At 44.7% G+C, this 18658-nt stretch overlaps 3 long non-coding RNA genes and 1 other non-coding gene across 5 annotated transcripts in view; 1 reads left to right on the plus strand and 3 right to left on the minus strand.

The window, feature by feature from the left end:
* The window catches only part of LOC106826370 (uncharacterized), a 52689-nt gene extending 42698 nt beyond the window's left edge, over positions 1-9991 (minus strand). The window contains exon 1 of the long non-coding RNA XR_006529019.2: positions 6139-9991. This is a non-coding gene — a long non-coding RNA (uncharacterized lncRNA). The remainder of the gene's footprint in view (positions 1-6138) is intronic.
* Positions 1-17740, plus strand: LOC123286543 (uncharacterized). The gene is made up of 4 exons (XR_011504076.1): positions 1-6158; positions 9999-10199; positions 10579-10743; positions 11784-17740. It is a non-coding gene; the product is annotated as an uncharacterized lncRNA (long non-coding RNA).
* On the minus strand, positions 6151-6243 carry TRNAI-UAU (transfer RNA isoleucine (anticodon UAU)). The gene is given in 2 exon segments: positions 6151-6186; positions 6206-6243. It is a non-coding gene; the product is annotated as a tRNA-Ile (tRNA).
* LOC123286540 (uncharacterized) overlaps positions 12466-18658 on the minus strand; it is a 9114-nt gene continuing 2921 nt past the window's right edge. The window contains exons 2-3 of one of the 2 annotated variants that reach the window (XR_011504075.1): positions 17154-17829; positions 12466-13843 (exon numbers count right to left, since the gene is read on the minus strand). This is a non-coding gene — a long non-coding RNA (uncharacterized lncRNA). The remainder of the gene's footprint in view (positions 13844-17153; positions 17830-18658) is intronic. The other variant, XR_006529016.2, reaches the window with a different exon arrangement.

Raw genomic sequence — 18658 nt, forward strand, 5'->3', positions numbered from 1 at the left:
TTCATTTTTTTTAATTGAGTTATTGATAGGTTACAATCTTGTGAAATTTCAATTGTACATTAATGTTTGTCAGTCATGTTGTAGGTGCATCACTTCACCCTTTGTGCCCACCCCCGACCCCACCTTTCCCCTGGTATCCACTAAACTGTTCTTGGTCCATAGTTTTAAATTCCTCATATGAGTGGAGTCATACACAGATTATCTTTCTCTCGCTGGCTTATTTCACTTAACATAATTCTCTCAAGGTCCATCCACGTTATTGCAAATGGAATGATTTTGTTCTGTTTTGCAGCTGAGTAGTATTCCATTGTATATATGTACCACATCTTCTTTATCCATTCGTCTGTTGATGGGCACTTAGGTTGCTTCCACGTCTTGGCTATTGTAAACAGTGCTGCAATAAACATTGGGGTGCACAGGACTTTTGGGATTGCTGACTTCAAGCTCTTTGGATAAATACCCAGTAGTGGGATGGCTGGATCGTATGGTAGTTCTATTTTTAGTTTTTTGAGGAATCTCCATACTGTTTTCCATAGTGGCTGCACCAGTTTGCATTCCCACCAGCAGTGTATGAGGGTTCCTTTTTCTCCGCAACCTCTCCAACATTCGTTGCTATTAGTTTTAGATATTTTTGTCATTCTAACGGGTGTAAGGTGATATCTTAGTGTAGTTTTGATTTGCATTTCCCTGATGATCAGCGATGATGAGCATCTTTTCATGTGCCTATTGGCCATCAGTATATCTTCTTTGGAGAAATGTCTGTTCATGTCTCCAGCCCATTTTTTTATTGGGTTGTTTGATGTTTTGTGGTTGAGTTGCGAGAGTTCTTTATATATTAAGGATATTAAGCCTTTGTCAGATATATGACTTGCAAATATTTTTTCCCAGTTAGTGGGTTGTTTTTTTGTTTCAATCCTGTTTTCATTTGCCTTGAAGAAGCTCTTTAATCTGATGAAGTCCCATTTGTTTATTCTTTCTATTGTTTCCCTTCTCTGAGAAGGCAGGGTGTCCGAAAAGATCCTTTTAATACTGATGTCAAAGAGTGTACTGCCTACGTTTTCTTCCAGAAGCCTATGGTTTCAGGTCTCACCTTTAGGTCTTTGATCCATTTTGAGTTTATTTTGGTGAACGGTGAAAAAGAATGGTCAATTTTCATTCTTTTACATGTGGCTTTCCAGTTTTCCCAGCACCATTTGTTGAAAAGTATGGTCAATTCATTCTTGACAAGGTGTCAAGACGATGCAATCAGGAAAGGATACGCTTTTCAACAAATGGTGCCAGAACTGGATATCCATACACATACATAAAAGTAAGATCTCTACTCCCATCATACACAAAAATTAACTCCTAAATGAGAGAGCTAAAACATAGACTAAAATCATGGTGACTTTGGATTAGGCAAAGATTTCTTAGATATGGCATCAAAGATATTATCCATAAGAGAAAAAAATTATTGATAAATTGAACTTGATCAAAATTTTAAAAGTTTGCTCTTCAACAGACACCATTAAGAAAATGAAAAAGCAAGCCACAAACTGGGAGAAATTATTTACAAAACATATATCCAACAAAGCAATTGTGCATAGAATAAACAAAACTCTTACAACTCAATAATGAAAAGACAAACCACCCAATAAAAAAAAGGTAAAAGATCTGAATGGATAATTCACCAAAGAAGATATATGAATATCTAATAAGCATTCAAAAAGCTACTCAACATCATTGATGCAATTCGTTGTATGTCAACTATAATTCAAAAAAAATGTGAAAAATAAAATTAATTGATCACCTTTGGGAGTTGTAAGGGCATCAACTCATCATTCTAAAAATTAGTAGAAAACAAAAAAAGTCAAGCAACATTGTCCAGGCTTTTCTATGTGAATTGTGCTTTAGGAAAACCAAATAGTCAATGGAATAATAGAATTAGAAAACCACTATTGTGTAATCCTTAATAAAATAACAAATCTAACAAAGAGCCTCAATGGCTGCTAAAACCATCAGGTTAGAGGCTGATGTGGAATTTCATAACGGATGTATTAGGCTGACCACATCTGAAATCACCAGTAAAATGAATATCACTAAATGTGGAACAACCAGACACATACTTCCTCTTGTGATGCAATGGTACATAGTACCACCGATAATATATTTTTGGGAAAAAAAACTTTTAATCTGAATATTATCAAGTTTCTAGATCTAATTGTCAGAAGGGATTGAAGAACATGTTAAAGGATGCCTTGAGGATGCAATTAGCTAAATTATGTGGGAAATTCTACAGATCAACAAATAAATATCATAAAAAGGAGTTGGGAAAGAGGGAACGGGTACAAATTAAAAAGCAACGAAAGCTGTATCGATCAACCGCAATGTGTGGGCCTTGTCTGGATCTGGATTCAAACAAACCAACTGTAAAAATACCTTTCAGAGGTAAGTGTGGAAATTTGAGCACAGACTAGATATTAGATGATGCAGAGGCAATGTTATTAATCTTTTTAAGTGTAATGATGCGTGGTTATGCTTTTTTAAAAAGTAGTTACCTGTTGGGTATACATACTGAAGTATTTACAAGTTAAGTTAAACTATATCTGGAACTTCCTTTAAAATATTCCAGCGATGGCGCAGGGGCAGGGGAGAGTGCTGTGGGAATGATATCGATGAAACAATGTTGACAAGTCTTGAAAATCGTGATGGATGGATACATGGGGGTTAAATATACTATTTTCTCTACTTTGGGGTACGTTTGAAATTTTCCATAATACAGAACTGGGGTTTTGTTTGCTGAATTTTAAGTGGGCTGTGTTCTGACCTGCCAGAGCTCAATAGGAGTATTCCCTCCCTTTAACCACCCAGAGGCCAAGCGCTCAATATCTGCGGGGTGTGCATGCGAGAAATGAGTCAGATTAAGAAAACAGCAAAGCAAGCTGGTGAAGCAGTTGCAGCGGGCACCCGCCTCTGTGTTGGGGATTAACGGAGAGTTGTGGAACAGAAGATCACATGCCCATCCAAACAGGGTAGCCAATGTTGCCATGTGGGAATAAGGGCCCCAGAGGACCAAATCTTCTAATTTTTCATTAGAAACTTGAAATCTGGGCATTTCAGTAAAATCTCCGCATATGTGGGCAAATGATTACAAATTTTTCACACACTTTGCAAGTCAGTGCTAGAAAGCTAAACAAAACCTGTCTAGAGGCTAGATTTGTTCCACAGACTGCTGTGTTGTGATCCCTGACACTACACCATGTAATGCATTTTATAGTAATGCATTAATAATTGGTTGACATTCCTAGCAATTGGGTCATATGGCTGGACAACTGAGGTTGGTTGCATCCATCTGAAGTCCCCAAACCCTTTACAAGCAAACAGCTGTCAAGCCAGGCATCCCCCACACTGAACTCTGAACTGAACACAGGCTCACAATCATCTCTATCAAATTGCATCTTGTCGTGTGTCACAAACACTTGTCTCTGGATTGACTCTACTCTTCCTCCAAATTCTACTGAATCTGCACTCCCTTCTGGCTTTGTATCACACAGTGTTCACAGCCTTTCTTCATCCACGCCATCTACAAAGCTAACATCCACCTGGGGTGTCAGACTTCTCTCCTGCCAGGTATCTGCAGCTACTCAGCTATAACTTCACCCATCCTTCCAAGTTCGTCCACCTCATGTTTACCCACCTTCCTCCTTGAAGCCACCATACATTATAGACAGGCCTAACCCACGAATCTTGTGGTGACAATAATGCCACCTTACATCTGTATGGTACTTTATGGTTTTTAAAACATTTTTCCAAAATTTTCTGACTTGATCTTTATCACCCATCACAATCTTAAAAAAATCCTATCAATATCACATTGTTAAAATCTGCCAGTAGTCTGTTTGTTTATTTGTAACTCACTAATAATTTCCTAGCTGGGGATTTCTAGATTATGTAGACAAAGGGCAACTAAGTTAGCTTCCTTCCTTCCTATCTCACCATCCCACAAGAAAAATAGTTCTCCAAACCACCACCATTCCAGCAACAGCCAACAGGGACAGAAACAAGATTGAAGAGGAAGAATGTTCTAACTGTGAGAGTTGACAGAAAATGGAATGGTTTGCCTTGTGAAGAAATGAGGTTTTGATGCTGGAAGTTTTCAACTAGGAGCTGGGGTTTTGTAGAAGGGATTCCAACGTGGATAGGCAGTTGGGCAGATGATCTCTCATTCATTTGTTTCCATCCATGTGGGGAAGCTGCTCTGTGCTCAGCTCTCAGGAGTACCTGACCAGTTCTTGTAGTGAGCAGACTCTGAAGGGCAGAAGCCTACACTTGGTGAGGTTTTATTGCTTTGTACATTTTAAAATTAATTCCCTTTTTAAAGCAGTTCTCAGCAAATTTTCTTTTAAAAATGCCAAACTTTTCTCCATTGTTCAAGAAGAGAGAGAATCCATACAATGGAATACGGTTCAGCCATAAAAAGAAACGAAGTACTGATACCAGGTAGGATATGGGTGAATCTTGAAAACTCAAAGACGCCAGTCACAAAAGACCACGTATTATATGATTCCATTCATATGAAAGTCCAGAATAGGGAAATGTATAGAGACAGAAAGTAGATTAGTGGTTACTTAGGGCTGGGGTGGGGGGCCAGAGGGGTGATAGCTAAATGATACAGGGTTTGTTACTGAGGTGATAAAAATGCTCTAACACTGACTGTGGTGATGGTTGCGCGCATCTGTGGATATGCTAAACTCCATTGAATTGTACACTTTACATGGGCTAATTGTATGGTATGTGAATTATATCTCAATAAAGCTTTTTTTTTTTTTTAATTAAGCGAACTTTTAAAAAATTGGATAGATTTTTGTTCCAGGCTTTGGCTAGATTTCTAAAGGGAGCTCTCCCTGCTGAGGATAAGCCTGTGCGAGAGGCTCTGGTCGGGGGAGGAACTGGCCGCCAGGTTAGGGGAGGGGGGTGGAGTTTCTCACATTTCAGTCGCCTTGAGGCCCCCCCATTCTGAATCCGGGGCTGGGGTTAGTAGCCAAGGGGACAGACAAGGCTCCACCCTCAGCCCACTTTCTCTGAGCTTTCTAGGTCTTGCTTCTCACCACTCCTGGTAGTATTTCCACCCCAGGTTTTAACTACTAGCACTTCCATAAAAACAGCTGAAACCACTCTTTTGGGAGAACGCGCCCGTGAGGCCTCTCACCCCAACTAAACTGGTTCCCTGCTTCGTCCACACCTCCTGGGGATGTGATGCACCCCCTCATCCTTGTCAACTCAGCCCCCGCGTCTCCGAGGGGTGTTCCTGTGCTGGCTTCAAAAACCAGCTGGCCACATGGCGGGAGGGAGATTTTCTGGCCCCGGGAGGTCTTCTGAACCTGGGATTTGAGGCATGCATGAAACGACACCCGCCACTCGAACATCACTAGAAGACGTCTGCTCTCCGTTTTGCCAGCGAATTCCACCACTCCAGACTGACACCGGGGAGAAGAGGCGCGAAATGGGGAGGGGAAACGCCCTAGGCAATTTCTCAAACTCTGCAAATCCGCCCAGGGAGGCCCGGGTGTCTGGGTATGGGAGAAGGGGGTCTAGGGGTCTCTGCAGATCTGAGGGAGGGGGTAATGACTAGTTATTACTAGTTTAGGAAGGGAGCGGCTGCTGCACTAGCGCCCCCGCGCCGGGCCTCGGGCCCCAAATCCCGCGAGTGGTCGCCCAGCTCGGGCCCCGCCACCCAGCGCGCGCCGCGCCGCACCCTGCCCTGGGCAAGGGGCAGCGACCGGGAACCCGGGCCTGGTCGCGGCGCCGGGAGCTCGGACACGCCCGGCGTTTTCGATCTCGATGCTCAAGCAGGGCCCCATCACCGCTGCAGCGTCTTGGGACCTCCCGTCCGCATCCCCGGGACTGGGTGTCGTTAAAGGAAACGCCTAGGAGGAGAACTAGGAGGGAGCAGTAGGTAAACGTCCGGGTTCGACCGGCTGGATGGTGCGAGAGAGCAACAAGTCGCTTGGAAAGTGGGTAAGAGGCTCCACTGCGAGCTGCTTCCTGCCTGCGGCGGAGCGGGACGTGCGCGCAGAGAACTCAGAGACAGGAACTGAGAAGGCTAAAGAGAGACTAACTCGGTCCCTTGGGCAAGGAGATAAAAGGAAGGTCCGGTACCCAAAAGGGACGTGCTCCAGGTGAGGCTCGAACTCACAACCTCGGCATTGCTCTGCATGTACTGCTGTATAAGTACCGCGCGCTAACCGATTGCGCCACTGGAGCTCCGCTTAGCCGGCCTCGCGATGGTTCTATCAGGGTTCACGCAGGCCCGGTGCGGGCCTTCGCGGAGCATGCGCACCCGTGGCTCCGGGCTCGGCGGGAACGAGCTCCGGCCTCCAGCCTCCTACAGCTTCCAGCCCGGCGGCCCATGCCGAGTGAGCCCGGGCATCCTGCGCGGTCTCCTCGGGGATGGGGATCCGGCTGGCAGGGCCGTGACAGGCGGGCCACTGGAGCCTTGGAGAAAACGCAGCCCGCCTCCCCGGCAGCGCGGGAGGGGCAGCCCCGGCCGCCCCGTCTGCAGCCGCCTCCGCGTCCTCCGTGGAGCTTCGCCTCCCGGGCGCGGGCCCCGCGAGGAGGGGGCCTGGCCCAGGGACCGGGCGGCGGCCAGCGGGCGGGCTTCGCTGCGGGGGTGCCGCGGGCCGGAGGGTGGGGCCGGGCGGGGCGGCCTCGGCTCTCCGGCCGCAGATGCCGCCGCGGGTCCAGGAAGCGGGAGGACGCAGCCCGCACGCCCCGCGCCGCCCTGCAAGTCGGCAGGAGCGGGAAACCCCTCGAATGAGCGAATCCGGCGCCTGCCAATGGGGCGGCCGGGGAGCGCCGGGCCGGGGGCGGACCGAGGGCGGCGACCGAGCTCCACGACCGGACAGGGCGGGGGTTTCAGCAGCAGAGCGTTGCGTACCCCCGTTTTTCCGCGGCCCTTCTTCCGTCGTGAGCGGGGTGCCCGGAGCGCTCCAGGCGGGAGGGGTGTCCTCAAAACCGCGCCAAGCCCCGGGCATTCCGGGGACGTCTCGATCGCCCGGCCCTTGGGAAGGTTGCAGGCTAAGCCCCTGCGCGTTTTGTTGGGCCACATCATGTTTGTTTTAATTTTAAAACTAGTTCCTAGTATTTAAAATCAAGAGGTCTCATACAAGTATCTGGATATCCATCTCTTTTTTTATAAACCAGAAAATATAAACACGGTACCCGGGGCCGAATCATGACTGTCCTGTGCTCTAGGCACTTTGTTTTCGTGGGCACCTTCCTCCATTTAAAAAAAAAAAAATCGTTTTCGTTATATTTTACTACTGCCAAATAAAGACAGATATAATCCAGGCTGGATTTATTGTTACATTCATTATTACTATATTCATTTTTTCTCCTGATTTGAAAAGGGTTTAAAATGTAAACATTTTTGCAGGCTCTAGGCACTGTACTCCCTGTACCTAACTGATAACTCTCCCCGGAGACTGCATCCCCTGGGAGGGTAGCTGCGGCCACCTCCACACAGTGCCCGCGGCCCCCTCGGTCTCTTCCTCCAGGGTTGCCTCACTCGGTTGTCTCAGGGGCCTCTGTTGGCATGTTGGTCACCCTGTTTGGTGACCTCTGCTTTCCTGGGAGAGCCAGAAGAGCAAATAACAGAACACTGGTAATAGATTAGGGGAACTGGCATGAGCAAGCGATGGGTGCAGAATAAAGATTATGTAGGTAGTCACCTATCCGATGGGCACTTGTCCACAGTAACAGGTTGTGTTAGGGTGACCGGCAGTAGCATTGCAAAAAGCCTTGAAATTTGAGCAGAAAAGATTAGAGTGATGAGGCGGACCATGAGGAGCCAGCGACAGGTTCTGTGTAAGGCAGGGGCCTCCTGAGGGTGGTGTTTTTAGGAAACTCAGTGCCACATACAGATTGGGGTTATCCACCCAGCAAAAGGAGGTCTGTGCGATTTTCCGGATGATTTTGTAAACTATGAGAGACACACATCCAGAGCAAGAGTTCAGAAAGAGGATGGTCAACACTCCTGCAAGATCCCATCAGGCACCACCAGCCAGGTGGTGGATGCAGCGCTGTTTACAACCGTGCTAGCACTGGGGCTCCTTGGAACATGCGTGGGTGAGTCCAGGGTAAATCAAGGGCAGCAGAGAGTGAGCCTTTGAAATAAGTCCCTCCCAAAAGTTGGAACCTTTACCTGTAAAGGTAAATGCATTGTTTTCCCCCCTAAATTGAAAGGAGTTAATTTCCTGATAAACAAGAAAGTAAGTTGTGGACCCATACACAGTGTGTTCTCACTCCCAGTAGCATTTGCAGAATCTGCTCTTCCTCCCTCCTGAGCCCCTCAGGTAGAACCCACCTGGTGAACTGTGAGCAGCAAAGTTGGCCCCTGGTGGTCCAGCTTCCTTTCACACTCCCCGCATTCATGGATCTACTCCTTTATTAATTCAGCAGATATTGACTGATCCCTGGTTTCATGGCAGGGGAAGGCAGCACCTCATGAAGCCTTTGGGAACTAAAATAGCTTAGTCCTCAAGGAAATTGGGGCTCTAAAGGAGGAACCTAGTGCGAGCAATGCTCAAGGTGGAGGGGGGCCATGTCAGAACCTCTGCCACCAGAGAGATGTTCCAGCCAAGGAGAAGTCTCCTGAGACCTTCAAATCACAACTTCATATAGACTGACTCTAAAGAGCAGTGAATTAAGAGTCTGAGCTGTGGCCCTCCCTGGCTGTGTGACCTTAAGTAAGTCTCTTACCCTCTCTGGGCCTCAGTGGCCTCATTTATAAATTGAGGGATCTAGACCAGATAAGAGCTTTCTAGCCTATCTCAACTGGAGAGCTCCTTTCACCATGTACACTCTTGCCAACACCTTGAGATTATTTAATCACTTAATAATTTGTGCGATCTGTAATACAGAAGTGATTTTTAAAATAAAAAACTTTAGATACATGTATAATTTTAAAACAATCTTGAGTAATACCCATAATATAAAAAGACTAGCCTCAACCTTTTTCCATTTACCATGTAATGCAAAATGTTTAATTTAAATTAATTGTGTAGAGGAAAAGCATGCTTTGTTAAATAACTTTTAAAACAACATATATCATATTTGGTATTGGGACAAATGTATATTAAAATGTATGAAATTTAATGATTCATTGTAGCATCAAAAATAGACAAAAACTGCTTTCCTAAGTGAATGTTTGGAATTTTTGCACTTTGAAAAAAAACCAGTTTATTTTTATTACTCTCATGTTCTTGTGTCTAAATGATAAAACAGAGTTCAGGCTGCTATATGAAGGCACCGTTCTGCAAATAACACCAAGTGGGAATGGCTGGTCTCTAGTCTTATTAATGAAAGGCTGCATTGGATATAATGGTCACTGTATTTCGTCTTTTTAGCTTTGGTTTCTGACATACAAGAGACATCAGGGTGAGCCAGATGAACATTTTGATTAGCTGAATGCAATTTGCACATCTAGTGACTGATCATCTTGAGTCAAATTTGTAGAATTTTCATTTTATGGTCTTCCTTTACTTTATTTCAGCAAACATTTTATATTTTCTATCTCTAGCCAGCATTCCATTATGGGTACATATTAAGCAGTATATGGCTAAAAAATGTTGCTATAGAGCAGTCAAAACCCACATAGGAACCACCTGAGCAGCTGAGTCACAGACGGGCGCGCGCACACACACACACACACACACACCCCGCTCCCCCCCCCCCCCCCCCACTTTCAGGGACTGCGGCAGATGCTGGTCAACATGCAGTCAGACGCTCCCAGAGTGATCCCATTTTAATGGGCAAGAGGTTGTCTGAAGAATTATCTTAATTATTATTTTTCTAAATAGAAGTCTAAAAGATGTCACTGCCACCTGTAGCAGTTCAGACCATCTTGAACGCCTCTCAAAACCCCTGGGATTAAGCAGCGTCTAAGATCCCTTCCTACCCTAATAAACCACGATCCTCGCCAGCCCCATGTGGGGAAATGACCCTTTATTTTCCCTTAGGAGGAGAAAGACGTGTGGGTCCCAAGGCCCAAGTTCTAGGGAAGTGTGATGCAGATTTGAACCAATTACACCTGAGAGGAGAGCATGATAATAACTCTGGGAAGCACGGGTCCCTTCACTCTCGACTGAAGCTGAAATGAAGACATGGCGAGAGCCTATCAGATGTGAAAAAATGTTAAAAATCGGTAACATCCAACGTCGGTAAGATGTGTGGGGAAATGAACACTGTTCATTTTTGTTTTGTTTTTAAGGCAGTTTAGCAGAATCTATCAAATGCATATATCCTTTGACCCAGCATTTCCCTTTCTAGGAATCTCTCCTATAGAGACACTCACACATGTGAACGAATATACCATATTTCATCAAATCTAAGATGCCTGAAGCCGTAAAATGTACTGTTACTTTCTGTACCCTTAAGAAAGAAAAAATGCTGCCATTTTAACTATGACACCATGCTTTCATATCACTTAGACTTTTCATTTGATACTTATTAAAAGACCTCTTTTAGACAGAGACATACTCTTTTTTTTTTTTTTTTTTTATCATATGTTACCCTTGAAAACTACTACTTTCTGCTCAGTTTTTCAGCCTCTCAGTTTCTTCCACTTATAAACCAGCCGGCGCCTCAAGGAGGGGAGGAGCTCAGCGGGTCCGCCTCACCGCCATGCATGTCTCTCTCCCTGGAATCTTGGCCGCTCAGCACCTGGACTGTCCGGGGAGCTCTTTGTTGCCTTCAGGCAGATCGGTGCGTGTGTATATACTGTATTTCTAGCTACCATCAGTGGGAGAAGTTTGATAGAAAATGAAACGTCAAGAGCTAGCGTGATCACGTAATTCATCCTCCAAATCTGAACATTTCTGAGGGTGATAGGGGTATGGTTAATAATACTGCATCCATGAGCCTAACTTGTGACTGTCACAGACAGCCAGGAACACATGGCCACCCTAATCATCGCCCCCTTTGTACTGCTATAAATACATAAAACAGAAACAGGACAGATTCCCCATTAAATCTTTTTTAATTATGAGAACATGGATGGAGTGTGTGCCAGTTATTAATTGAGTGCTTCTCTGCTCCAAATACAGCCTTCTTTGCCCTGCTCTGTGATCCCGTCGGCTAGTGCCAACGATTAGGCCTTGTCGGTGGAAGGTGCTAGAGGAACTCTGAAGAGGCTTCTCTTTGGGCGCCTCTAGCACAGCTGCCAGTGGGCGGCTTCCCTGTGAGATTTCGCCATCACCCAGCACAGTTCTCTGCTTGCCAACCCCAGCCTGCAGCCCCTCAGCAAACTTCTTGGCCATCCGGTGGGCCACCACCACGCCCTCACTGAGGAGTTCTGAGTCTCAGCTTGGGCGGGGAAGGAGGGCCTTTTCCAAGTTTATTCCTTCCGTGGGTTTTCTGTGTCATCTCTGGAGGTAGTGCTGCTCCCTTTTTCCGTTATTCCTGTATTCGTTAGCGTTCCATTTACCCTTCTTAGTAGTTAAGCCCGTTTACTAGTTTCTAGTTCTTTATACTGAATTTTCCCTGTTCAAATTACTGGTGTGGTTTCTGCCTCCTGACTGGATCCTGGCTGATACAGGATGCATTAATTATTTCTTTTACTTGTCATTTGAGAGCCAAATCTTTCAAAGAATATGGAGAACATGGTGGTAGGTGGGTAAAAATAACACACTTAGACAGTGCTTACCGTATGCCGGGCACTGTTCTAGGAACTTTACGTCCTACTAACTAATTGAATCCTCGTGTCCACCCTATGAAGTAAGTAGCATTATTATTTCCTTTTACAGGTGAGCGAACTGTGGCAGAGCTGAGGTTACCTAAGTAAGCGGTAGAGCTGGGAGTTCTCCATGCCCGCCACTCTATACAGAGTCGAGTGCTCAATTTGCCACTGGAGAAGGAGACCCTGGAGAATGCCTGGCATTTAGACTGTGCCTCTCATGGGTTACCCTCAAGAGAGGCACTAGTCAGGCTCACTTGCATGATGGTGGCCAAAGGGCCTTAACTTGAAACCTGGGAAAGACCGGACAGAACTAGGACCGGGAGGGAGAGGTGAAAACCGGCACCCAGGTGTGGTGGGCACCTGAATGCCCGAAGCCCTCCCGCTGAGAAGGTGGGGTAGTTCCTGTGTCTCTTAAGGCAAGTGTTGAACCTGAACCTGCTGGACCAGGTACAGGATGGCAGGTCTTAGAGACGAAGCACGGAAAATGATGGGGTCTCCCTTTAAGAGGAGGAAGGAAGAGTCTTAACAGAGGCAGCCATGGAACTCGGGTTTCAGTGACAGTCAGGGCGTTCTTTGGGTCAAAATTTTAGTGTGAGTAAGACAGGTCACCTTCGATCATGTCTCTGTTCAGCCAACAACTGACTGAGTGGCTTCAATAATATTCCTTTGCATGGACACACCACAGTTGATTTAGTCATTCTCCTATTAATGGACATCTTGGATTATTTCTTGTTTGGAGCTATTATAAATAAAGCTGCTAAGAGCATTCTTGCACAAGTGTTTTTGTTTTTATTTACAGTAAATACAGGAGTGGAATTGCTGGTCATAAGGTAGGTTGGTGTATAGTTTTTTTAAAGTGTTTTTTATTGTGGTAAAATATACATAAAATAAAATTTACTACTTTAACCATTTTAAGTGTACAATTCAGTGGCATTAGGTACATTTACATTATTGTGCAACCATCACTGCTACCCATCTCTAGAACTTTTTCATCACCCCAAACTGAAAATCTGTACCCATTAAACACTAACTCCCAACCCCCTCCCCCAGACCCAGATAACCACTATTCTACTTTCTGTCTCTACAGATTTGACTATTCTAGCTGCCTCATATAAGTGGACTCATACAATATTTGTCCTCTTGTGTCTGGCTTATTTAAGTTAGCATAAAGTTTTCAAGGTTTATCCGTGTTATAGCATGTGTCAAAATCTCGTTCCTTTTTAAGGTTGAATGATATTCCATTGTATGTACATACCACATTTTGTTCATTCATCAGTCAGTGGACACTTAGGTTGCTTATGTCTTTTGGCTCTTATGAATAGTGCTGCTGTGAACGTGGGTGTACAAATACCTGTTCAAGTTCTAGCTCAGCGGTTCCCAAGCTTTCATGTCTAAGAATTGTTGCTTTATAAGTGAAATAAAGAATTTTCTAATTTGACTTGAACTATATGCAACTTTTGCCTTACTAACTTTAGGACCAGTCCCTAGCCCCCAACACCGCCATACACTGCAACCCCACTGGACTCAACGGGGGCAGAATTCTTTAAGAAGAAAAACTTAGTGGGAAAAGCACAGGCCTTGATGCCAGTCGTGCACAAGGTGTTGATATTCTGGTGCCACTACTTACCAGCTCTAGACCCTTGGGGGCGCCAGTTAATACTCTGAGCTTTAGTTTCTGTTTGCTAATCTGTAAATGGAGATTAAATAAGAAAGCGTGTGGCGATTAGCAGAGTGGGCCACAGAATCATTCAGTAAGTGGTAACCAGAGAGGGTGTTATTGCTGTTGTTGCAATTAGTTAGGCTCCTCAGACCTCACACCGCACTCGGATCCCGGGCAGAAATTGTTTCTCGCTGATTACTTGAAGGGGGCACTGGCGAAGGGAAGCAGTGGTCAGTAGCGGCAGGTCCAAATGGCGACAGTTTCTCAACAGTTTCCACTGAGTTCCCGGAGAAGGGAGTATGGGATTGAGAGTCTAAGAGTGCTGGGGCCCAAAAAGGGAGACAAGAGCAAATGCTGGTGAGGCTGCGGAGAAAGCAGAACCCTCACACGCTGTTCATGGGAATGTAAAATGGTGCAGCCACTTTGGGAAACAGTCGAGCAGTTTTTCGAAATGTTAAACACCAAATCTAGCAAATGAAAGATATAAATATAAAATAAATAAATACAGTAAATATACTAAAACACCGGAAAAGGACCTCTCAATACACTTGAAACTGAACCTGCAAGGAATGACTAAAAGAGGGCAAAATTAGACTGAAGAAGGAAACCTCAGCCCATGGTGCGTAGGGGAGCCAAGAGGAGATTCTCTCAGGCTACTGGGAGCAGCCATATGGATGATTCAGACCCAAGAGGGATGAAGATGTGGGAGGAAATCCAGGGGCCACTGCTAGGGTAATTTGTTGGGACACTGAAGCAGGAGCAAGCAGCATAGTGACTCCCACGCACCCCTGTCATAGTCTGTGATGGGAGGTGTTTTCTAGGTGGGAGAGAGCAATGGATGAGAGAGTTTAGAACAGAGAGACAGCGCAGTACCTGAGGTGGCTGGGATACCCCAGGAGAAAGTGGGAGTGCCTAAGCCCAGAAGACCAGCTGCTGAGATGCCTTACCTGGTGGCAGATCTTGCCTCTCCCCTGCTCTCAATAGCACCCAGTGAGATTCTTGCCTCTTCCCCCCAGTGGGCTGTGCAAACAGAGACAGCCAATGGTCTAACGGAGAATGTCAGCCATAAAAATGACTTGCACAAGGATCACTAAACATTTGAGAAAAGTCAGTATCATGAAAGAGAGACAAGCTAGAACCTTTCCCAGACTCCCTTGAGGTTAGGTGAGACGACTGACTGAGTTTCAGCCAGTGGAATGTGAACAGAAGTGTGCACACCACTTTTAGCTAGGTCTGGCCTCCACTCTCTCTTTTCCTCTTTCTGCCAGCTGGATTTCAATGCCCAGCATGATACTGGAAGTTACATAATGAGGGAAACAAGATCCTGTGTCAAGTTCTGTGAAATCATGTCCCTAAATTTGCACTTTGTAAAAATGAGAAGTGAACTTCCATTGTATTAAACCACTGAGTTTGGAGTGGGGTGGGGTTTTTTTCCTGTTACATCAGCTAATATTACCTTCCCTGATAAACAGTTTACATTTTAAAACAGTTTCCTTGAAGAAATAAGGGAGTGTATCACATCCATGAAATGAAGAAAGCCAGTTGTAGAAGGGAACCAATTAAACACTTTGTAAATAAAAATATGAAACCATTGAAATTTAAAACTCAGTAGATGAGCTGAATAGTAGAATACATCAACTAAACAGAAAAAGAGTAAAATGGAAGACCAGGCAGAAGAATATTCCCAGAATGCAGAACAAAGGAAGATGGGGGATAAGAAAGTTAAATGACATGCAGAGAAGATCAAAAAATTGTAACATTCATTGAAAAAAATTCTGGAAGTTGATAATAGAGAGAATAGATGAGAAACAACTTTTTTTCTTTTTGAGGAAGATTAGCCCTGAGCTAACTACTGCCAGTCCCTCTCTTTTTGCTGAGGAAGCCTGGCCCTGAGCTAACATCCGTGCCCATCTTCCTCTACTTTATATGTGGGACACCTACCACAGCATGGTGTGCCAAGCAGTGCCATGTCCGCACCCGAGATTCGAACTGGCGAACCCCGGGCCACCAAGAAGCGGAACGTGCGCACTTAACCACTGTGCCACCGGGCTGGCCCCACAATTTTTTTTTTTAAAGTCAAGAATTTTCCAGATCTGACGAAAGATAGACACACACACATATACACGAATACACGAATGATTCCAGAAAAAAGTATGGAATACAAGAAGCAATAGCAAGTTAATACATTAGGAAAACGTATTAAGACATCTAAGTATTGCCTGTATAAAATTTTAAAATAATAATCTAAAAAATATCAACACAGAAGTTGTCAATAGGGAATTCCAGAAGGAAATTAAAGCTTGCCCAAATTCCTTTGTTCTTGCCTTGTTCTAGGGGTGGATATCGATGCTGATTAACTATACACATTATTAGAAATCTACAAGTTTAAATATGTATGTATTTAAAGAATAACCACTAGACACATAGGAATAGAATGTAGAAGGGGAAATGGATCAAAGAAAACTTAATCAAAAGCCAGGTGTAGTGGGCATGGTTGACTACCTCCCAAGCATCGTTTCCCAGCTCCAGGCAGGAGCCAGAGTTTCCTGTGAGTATCCCAGCCCCCACTCATGGCCACTGACCTTGGGAAAGCCGACTCCATCTCTGGCTTCAGGTACAAATCTTAATTTGACTAAATCAATCAGAGTATCCCACTCCCTTTGCCCCAGTAATTGTTTTGGGTGTGGGCATGTGAGCCTCATATTGCCAGGAAACACACCTGGTTCTCACCTGGGGGTACTTTTGCCCCCTAGGGACATTTAGCAATGTCTGGAGACACTTTTGGTTGTCCCAGCTGAGGGAAAGCTACCGGCATCTAGTGGAGAGAAGCCATGGATATGCTAAACATCCTACAATGCAAAGGACAGCCCCCCCACAACAATTATCCAGCCCAAAACGTCAATGGTGGCAAGTTTGAGAACCTCTGGTCTAAAGGAAAAGCTGTGGGCAGTATACATGCCTTGATCCCTCAGGGAACCAGCCTTGAGGTGAAGCTGATGCTGCAGATGGCAGATCTGAAGGATGGAAAGAACCAGGGTCCATGATGACACTACTGGGACACAGGCTCATTCTCCCTCTGGGTATACAGTTACATGACCTTTTAACTTTAACTTTCTCTTGGCTAAGCCACTGTTTAACTGGGGTCTCTGTTACTTGTAGCCATGAGCATCGTGATAAACTAGGAAAGAGAGAAAGAGAAACAAAAGAAAAAACAAGAAGGCGTATGTGGTAGACAGTGTCCCACTCTCCCATCCACTCCCCCTACCAAAGACCCCCATGTGCTAATCCCCAGAATCTGACAGTTTGTCACCTTACATGATGAAAAGGACTTTTGCAGATGTGATTACATTAAGGAGTTTGAGATGGAGAGATTATCCTGGATTATCTGAGTGGGTCCAATGTTCTCACAAAGGCTTTTATGAGGAAAAGAGGGAGGCAGGAGAGTCACAGAGAGAGGAGAGCAGAGGTGGGAGTGATGCTCTTCAGCAATGGAGGAAGGGGCCCTGAGCCAAGGAATGCAGGTGACTTCTAGAAGCTGGGAAGGGCAAGGATATAGGTTCTCTCCTAGAGCCCCAGAAAAAATGCAGCTCTGACAATAGTTGAATTTAGCCCGTAAGACCCATTCAGACTTCTGACCTCTAGAACTATAAGAGAATAAAGGTGTGTCATTTTAAGACATTAAGTTTGTAATAATTTGTAAGAGCAGCAATGGGAAACAAAGACAGCATGGCAATTAGAAAACCCAAAACAAGATGTCAGGAGTAAGTACAAACATACCAATAATCACACAAATATGAAAGAGTTGAATCCACCTGTTAAGTAATGGAGGCTCTCGGATTCTATATTTTTAAACTCCTGCTATGTGCTATTCATGAGCAGTATACCTAAAAGAAAATGACAGAAAACGACACAAATAACTTGGTGTCTCAGTTATCTACTGCAGTCTAACCACCACCCCCAAAATTTAATGACTTGAAATAACGACCATTTTATTTGCTCTGTGGGTCAGTAATTTGACCTGTGCTCAGCTAGGCAGGTCCTCTGCTGGTCTCCTCTGGGATCACTCATGCAGCTGCCATCATCCAGCAGCTCAAGTCAGGCTGGAGGGTCGAAAATGGTGTCACACAGATGGGGCTGCCTGTTGGCCAACCCCACTCTCCACTCAGCCTCTCACCCTCAAGGAGGCCAGCCCAGGCTTCTGCGTGTGGTGGCAGTGGCATTCAGGTGATGAGCGCAGCTGCTGCGAGACCTAGCGAGGACTCCACTCAGATGTCCCAAAGCATCAGTTCTGCGGCCTTCTATATTCAAAGCAGGTCACAATGGCAACCATGAATCAAACGTGGGGAAACAGACTCCACCTTAGATGGGAAGAATGGCAAAGTCACATTGCAAGAGGTATGGTTTCGAGAAGGGAAGGAGTTATTCTGGCATCTTTTCAATCAACTTACCATGCCTGGAAAATACACAAACACACAAAAGCAGGTATAGCAATATCAGTATCAGACAAAGGTGACAAGAAACTAAGAGGAAGTATTTCATATTGATAAAAGAAACACTACAACAAGAAAATAAAATAGTCATGAGCCTTTTTACATCTAACAACATAGACTCAAATATGTAAAGCAAAATCTGCTCAAAGCATAAGGAGAAACTGACCAAAAATTACAATGGGAGACTTTAACATGCTTCTCTCAGAAACTAAAATATTAAGCAATTAAAAAAATAAGGATAATGATTATTAGGGTAACCTAACAGGTTGATCTAATAGAAACATTTAGAAATGTATTCTCAGCGGAGAATACACATTCACAAAAAATGACCATAGGCTCAACTGTGAAGGAAATCTTAACACATCCTCCCACCCCAAAATAATACACAGACCATCTTCACTCACCACAATGCAATAAAATTAGAAGTGAAAAACAAATGATGGCCTAAAAAAACCGAAAAAACAAAAAATAAATCAACTATGTATTTAGAAATTTTAAAACAGACTTGTAAATAACTCCAGTTAAAAAGATAGCAGGCCCAGAACCCAGATTTCCAAATAACCAATACAGATCATGATCTAGCCCTTTTATTCACATAAAGCTATTTATTCTTAAGTATTTACTGAATTATGTGAAAAGGTGGGAAAGTGGGAGAGGCAGAGAGAGGCCAAGGTGGGCTGGAAAACGGATTGGCCGGAGCAACTAGTTCTGTCCATTGAGAGCCTAAAGGGATGTGACAGTTATCACCAGCCAGGTTCAGCAAAGCTTAGGAGCATCTACTGGACTCAGTGG

Source organism: Equus asinus, chromosome 6 (genome assembly GCF_041296235.1).
Source record: "Equus asinus isolate D_3611 breed Donkey chromosome 6, EquAss-T2T_v2, whole genome shotgun sequence".
Lineage (NCBI taxonomy): Eukaryota > Metazoa > Chordata > Mammalia > Perissodactyla > Equidae > Equus > Equus asinus.